Genomic DNA, 6,915 nt, shown 5'->3' on the forward strand with positions numbered 1-6,915 from the left:
GGTATTTTTGCCAGAAATGTCACAACTTCAGTGTGCTATGACTTGTAAAACACGTTTCTTCCCATCACTCTTCAGCAATAAGGTGGGAGGGGGAAGATGAGGGATTGCTGCATTATATCTCTCCAAGCTGGTTCTTCCCATTAGACAACTCTTAATCCAAACAATTCAGGCTTACAAGTAAAAGCTACTCATTTCTGTAAACACTTCCAGGAGCAGGACCTAGGCGTGCAGGGCTTACAATGAGCATATATGAGAGGACAGAGCTAACCTCGAGTTTACCTCTGTTTAAGAAAGCATGAAGAGAAAACAGTGCTGGCCAAACTGGAGCTTCATCCTTGATACAAGGGAGGAAATTAATACTGATACAAGCCACTTGGTCATTACGCACCCATCTTATCATCAAGTATTCTTAATGCAATACAAGATCACTGAACAAGTTTCCTAGGAGCACTTGGGGATCACTGTCATGATAAAAATAAATAGAAGCGATGCCTCAGAGCATGCTCTTTTATAACCCCCCCTCTCAGCCCCAGCAGGGATCTCCTTGCAGGAGGACAGCGTAGTGGCAGAAAGGAAACAAACCCCAGCTTGTTTGTTTTACAGGGCCTCCACCATCGCATCTGGTTACCTCTGGAACGAGGAGGCTCAGCGCCCGAGCAGGCAGAGCCCTTACACCGAAGTGCAGCTCTCGGTCCGCTCTGTCAGAAGCGGCACACAGCAGCCGCTGACAATGCATTATGCAAGAGCCACGTTACAAAGGGAAAGGGTTTTTTGGCTGGGATACAGAGGCTGGAGCATTACAAGGGGTCCAAGCAAACTGCAGAGGCATAATACAAACCAAAGCCATTTAAATTCCTCTGTAAAACGTAGACGTTCATTAGCATAGAAAAGTTTCACAGGAAAACAATGACAAAGTCAAAGCCATCTGATTTTCATATGCTAATTAATTAAATATGCCAAGTGCATTTAATCTCTTATTATAACCATAGGGGGAGACAGACCAAACTCTTGAAGTTCTGAAAAGCCAGGTCATTAGTGTGCCAAGTCATTCTTCAGATCTCCGTCGTGTATACAAATTTACATTCCCAACTTATTAGGTATGGAAGTAAAACCCGGCTCCCCCCTCCTGCGCCCCGTTTCTCCTCCTTCGGAGGACACTTGCTGTCTTCTGCTCGTGTACCCCAAATGCCTTAAGTGCTCGAAAGAACCGGTTTGCTAGAGAAATAAAGCACAGAAGCCATTTTCCACGAGTCCCTGTTAATGCCCCTGTCCCCGTAAGATGCAGGGGGACCGGTGGGAAGTGCCATTAGGAGCATTCCTGCACACGCGCATGAAAATCCACGCATAGTTTGTGCTCTTCCACGTTCAAGCTGGGCTGACATTTTCTGGCCATTTCTTGCCCTTCTAAACAAGAAAAGGATTCTGGTGTTTACGTAAGGCTATTCTTGCTTCATAAATCTTAAATTGAAACAGATTTTTTTTTTTCCCCTAAACAATTACCTTCTTCAGAGTTATCATAGTACAGGATATTAGGGAAAAACCAGACTCTCCTGTTGCTTTTACCCACATCTGACTCCAATCTTAATAGCTCAGCTATTAACCCTGTAAGGTCCCCGCTCGCACACCTTGCCCGGCCGACGGTAACGTTCCTATATGACCGATCTGGGCTCGCTCTTCGCAGCCCCTTTTGTTATCCAGCAGGAGCAGCTCCGTGCCCCGTGGGTAACCAGCCCCATAAGCTGTCCTGGTGCTGGGGCTCAGGAGAAGAGGATCTGTCACCGCAGCCAGCATCCCTGCCATCCTCCTCTTTCCAAGCCTGCCCTGATCCGAGCAACGCCACCCCCTGCGCTGCTCCACCACAGCTCAGAGGGGCCAAACGCCTTCCACCAGCACATCCCGGTGCTCCACCAGAGCTCATGGGGCCAAAGCAGCTCGTCCGAAAGCCAAAGGAACCCGTCCCAAAGCAGCCCGCAGCCTGCCACGCAAGGCACACCGCTCGGAGCCTGCCCAGCACCGCAACCAGCCAACTTGTGGGGCCGCTGCCCCCCGACGCCCCTATAGGCTTCAAGGTGTAGGATACCGGCGGTAACCTATAGGGTGCCCCGCGCACCCCACGAACCGCAGCGGAGGGGGGACAAGTTGTATGGGGGGACACGGAGCTCGCAGCACCCCGGTGGGGGGGAGCTGATGGATTTTCGTTAAATGAGGAAGGAAAATAAATGAAAGGAAAGAAATAAAAGGGAAAAGGAGAAAGGATAAAAAGAAAGGGTGAAGGAAATAAAAGTAAAAAGGAGAAAAAATAAAAAGGAAAAAAATAAAAAGGAAAAGAAAAAATAAAAGGAAAAAAATAAAAGGAAAAGGGAAAAAAGGAAATAAAAGGAAAAAAAGTAAAATTTAAAAAAGAAAAAAATAAAAATTGAAAAATAAAAACGGAGAAAAAAATAAAATTAAAAAAAAAAAAAGAAAAAAGTCATCGGGTGCCCCTGCGAAGGGACGGGACCCGCTCCCGGCAGCAGGGTTACCCCGGACGGCTGCCGCCGGGGGATGCCGCTGTCAGCCCCGGGCCGGTCCCGGCGGGACCCTGGGCGCTCCGCAACCACCGCCCCCCGCTGCCGGTGCCGGTGCTGCCCGGTGCTTACCTCCCGCGGCGCCGGGGCGCCCGCATTGACAGCGGGGGAGGCAGCGCGCTGGGACCGTGCCGTGCCGTGCCGTGCCGTGCCCTGCCGTCGGGAGCCGAGCCGAGCCGAGCCGAGCCGAGCCGAGCCGAGCCGAGCCGAGCCGAGCCGAGCCGAGCCGAGCCGAGCCGAGCCGAGCCGCCGCCGGCCGCCCCCGCCGCGAGTGCCCGCTGCCCGCCGCCGCTCCCCGCCCTAATGGGGCTCCGCCGCTCCGCGCCCGGGACGGCGGCGGCCGCCTTCCGCCGCGCCCATTGGCTGCCGCCCGCCGCGCCCGCCAATCGCCGTCGGGAAAAGCCGGGGGGCGGGGCCAAGGCGGAGGGGGCGGGGAGAGGGGCGGCTCCGGGGGCGCGGACTCGGGGGCCGCGGGTTCGGGGCCCGGGGCCGGGGGCTCGGGGCTGGGGGCTCGGGCTCCTTCCCGGTCCCCTTCCCGGTCCCGTCCTGCCCAGCCCCGGCCCCGTTCAGGCCGCCGGAGCTTGCCTCGGTCACCCGCAGCCTGCTCGTGGCTCTGCAGTGGTCCCGCAGTCCCCAAGCCCCGTAGAAGGATGGGCGGCAGAGGGGCCGTCCAGCGGTGGTGTCTGTGGGGTTTTGGGTGGACGCCACCGCCAGATGATGGTGGATGAGGGGGTGCTGGGGTCACAAGCTCTCCCCGCCTGGTGAGACACCCGTGGTGTTGGGGGCACAGGGGCTCTCCCCAAGGCTGGGACGCGTGCGGCCGGCCGGCAGCGCCTCTCTCGCCTCTACCCAAGAAATGGCTCGGGGTTAGGAAATGACAGCTTTCCCTTCGTGTCTTGAAGCACATTTGGGTTTCCTGTGCTGGGAGAGTAAGTGTATTATCTCGAATTCAATCTGGTCAAAGCCGGCCTTCTGTAGCAAAAGAAACAGAAACGCAGCCCTCACGGGAAGCTGCCTTAGCCCGCGACCCCAGGCTCCAAGTTTATGGCAGGCGAGAGCGTCAGAGCCACTTAGCGCCTGGGAAGGCTCAGCGGCAGTTCTCACCCTGCCCCTCTGCCCTGCTTCCTCGCCGTCTGCATGCAGCATCACCAGCGCACAGTCCAACATCTCCTTTTAAATCTTAACCAAGTCTGAAAACGAGCACCTCCAGACTGCGTCTGCGTGGACGTTGTCGGAGAGAAAGCAAAGACACTTGGTCAGGCAGGTGACACCTCATTAGCAGAGGTCTCCGTCACTTCTTCCATCAGACTGAATGCTGATGTCTCCTATAATTTAGGAGAAAACATGAAGGACCAAGCAGAAATGTGGAAAAAAAAATAATCTGGAAGGAATAAAGAAAAGGACAGCAAAGATGGTAAAAGAGCTGCTTGCACCCCCCTGCTGCTCTGCTTCTGCTTGTCCTTTGTCCCGTGCTCTTCCATGCCACCTCTTCGAGCATTTCTGTAGCTCTTATCACTAAGATCTAAATATGTTTAGGCTGTGCTTGCAGCACTACATGATTTCCGTCATTTACTCCTTCCCACTTCAAGCTCCAAAGGTATAGGAAATAAGATTGCTTGGCTTTTAAATAACCTTGTCAGAGGTGTTTACAGTCATATATTAGCAGATCTGAATCTGGAATGAAAGAATTTATGGCCAATGCACTCTTTTAAGTTGTATATCTGTTTATCTGATCCTCACTCACAAATGCCTCTAATTAAGCTATAAACCCTCAGTTTCTACTTAACCATATGGGTAGGCTGGGAAGTTTGCTACAGTAATGTAATTTACCCACTCTACAGCCTTGTCTGCAATGCAAATCCAGCATAACTGCTTTAATAGTGTTACAGCCTGCTCTGTTTCTCACTATAGGGACAGAAATAAAGCGTGTCCAAGCTACCAACTGTAGCTGTGATGAAACAGTTCTCTTGGACCTACAGGATATTGTGTTTTTACAGGGGAGAAAATACACTCATAGCCCTACCAACAACAGGGAAGAAATGCAACCCAGAAGTGCAAGTACTGAGGAAGGGGATATGATATTCTCAAACAACTTTTTGCACTTTCTGTGGGAGCTGCTCTGCTCCCCCTGGATTTGTTGCATTCTTACCTTCTGTACTGTTTGCATTTTTTGCTTGGAGGCACTTTTCTTTGACCTGAAGTCCAGATAATTTGAAGATGGAGTCTACTGCCGTGGGTTGAGAGACGTTATAAGGAAAGCTTGCACAGAAAAGAGGCCCTGGGTTAAAATAGCTATTCGTCTGTCTTAAATTCTTGTTGAATATTTCATAAATATTTATGCAAGAAAAGATATCTAAGTTGACAATAAGCAAGTTTAAAAGTGGCTTGAGTCCCAGTTTTGTTACCTTGACATAGTAGAAACTCTGACTTGCATGGAACTCTGGGCAATACTTATCTAACATATGAAAATATATCTTAAAATATGTTCCAAATTTAGGATTTTTCTCTAGAAAGTCGTGCTGACTTCAGCTATCATGAATTTCATGTGAAAAATGCAATTTTTAGCCTATGTTGCAGAAGGTTTTCTTAAAAAGTGAAGTGTGAAGAGTTGTTGTGTGATTTCTAAGAGGAAAAAGTATCTGTGTAGATTCACACAGGTACCCCAGAAGGAAATGCCTAGAGCAATCCATAAGACTTTCTTTTCCAGTCTTGCCTCTTCCAGTGACTACATTTAGCATTTCTTATTACCCTTAAGGTATCCCATGCTTTCAGATCTGAAAGGACTAGCTGACCCTTGATAGCTGAGAAGTCACACAAAACCCTTCTTGTGTAAATCACATGTAGAAAATTACAACTGCAGCTGCAGGTGGGTGCACAAGAATAGCTCCTTAGCTAGGTAGCAGAAATACCATCTAGCACTGATGTAGCTTTGAGGCTTGAAAGAGATGGCTGGACAAGATGGCCTTCAGATTTCCTCTCCAACTCTAATTGTTATGTGATCCTGTGATCCAGAGAGTTTGGATTCAGCCACTACAGATGACACAGGCCAGACTAAACATGTCTAGTTACCAAAGCAGTTAAAGTATGGGGGAATAGGAAATACCCATCCCTCGAGACGGAGAGTTTGAGTGAAGCATAGTGGGTTTGTACTGGCATTAAGCCACCCCACAGGTGCCTACACGGTGGTTTTACTCTATATGTAGAACAAAATTAGCATCAGATTAGGGATGAGGCTTTATTTATTTACTTATTTATTTATTTGTCAGATCAGATTGGATTCTTTCATTTTGTTTTAACTTTTTGCAGTGGTGTGAGCGAAGGTCAGCTTCTGGGTTCATTTGGGGACTTTTGGAGAAGAACAATGCTGTAACTGCTGCTCTCTTTCTGCAACGCTGTACATTGGATTTTATACTTTCTCTTTATTTCTTCATGTGCCTTTAGGAAGGGAGCTCACAATAGGTACAATGGCCATTTTTCCTATTTTTACTTCTAAGTAGCAGTAGGAATGCCATGGTCTCCCTGTTTCCATGCAGAGAATATAACTGTCTTGCATGACATGGGACCTGTAAGGCACAGACAATATTTGTGCAGCCCTTTTGTCCAAAAAGCTATATAGAAGCACATCAATTATTAATATTATTGAGAACACCTTGTTCTGTTTCTGCATTGGATGCTTCTGGGCCAGTTTAACTAGAATCAAGTCATGTAGTCTGCCTGAAGCAATTAGGCATAAGCCTTCAAATGCTGATTCTTATCAAACCAACTCTTTTCTTTGGCTTATACCTAGCAATATGTTCTTTATCAGCTGTATAGATTTGGCTCAAAAACAGTCTTATGAAGCAGTGCTAATAGTTAGTTTTCAGAATGTCAGTGCTTAAGAGGGTTGTTTTCCCCACTGCCTTATCAGGCACACCACTTTCCTCCTCTGTGTCCTCAGGAGTCCCAACAATCTCCATCAAACCCACTCCAAGTGCTGGGTGGTCTTTGCAGGCTCGTTGGAAACCTTGTCCCCAGCCATTCAAGGCAGGGATAGGTGGAGGAGTGCTAGGACTCCATCTCATCATCCCGGTTGGATTTCTTTTCCCCCATAAGCCTTGGTATAGCATGGAGAGAGGGAAGGAATTTCATCCTGGTGGGGATTCAGGACAAAGCTGGAATGCAGGCCTGCATTTTGGAGAGGGGGTGCGTTCTCAGGTTTTCCAGTTCATGTCTTGTTTCAGGCTACACCATCTCCTTTTTTTGGCTCATTTTTACAATAGTCCTTCATTTCTGCGTAAGAGCTCTCTGCTGGTTTTTTGCTTTTTTTGTTTGCTTTGGCCTTATCCCTTGGCTCCAAAACTTTTTCAAC

At 48.9% G+C, this 6,915-nt stretch overlaps 1 protein-coding gene across 1 annotated transcript in view; it reads right to left on the reverse strand.

The window, feature by feature from the left end:
• The window catches only part of PRICKLE1 (prickle planar cell polarity protein 1), a 63,968-nt gene extending 61,100 nt beyond the window's left edge, over window positions 1-2,868 (reverse strand). Inside the window, exon 1 of the mRNA XM_072033975.1 lies at window positions 2,640-2,868. The gene's annotated coding sequence lies outside the window, so the exon portion shown is untranslated. The remainder of the gene's footprint in view (window positions 1-2,639) is intronic.
• Between the last annotated feature and the right edge of the window lie 4,047 nt (window positions 2,869-6,915).

This window comes from Anas platyrhynchos, chromosome 1 (assembly GCF_047663525.1).
Source record: "Anas platyrhynchos isolate ZD024472 breed Pekin duck chromosome 1, IASCAAS_PekinDuck_T2T, whole genome shotgun sequence".
Lineage (NCBI taxonomy): Eukaryota > Metazoa > Chordata > Aves > Anseriformes > Anatidae > Anas > Anas platyrhynchos.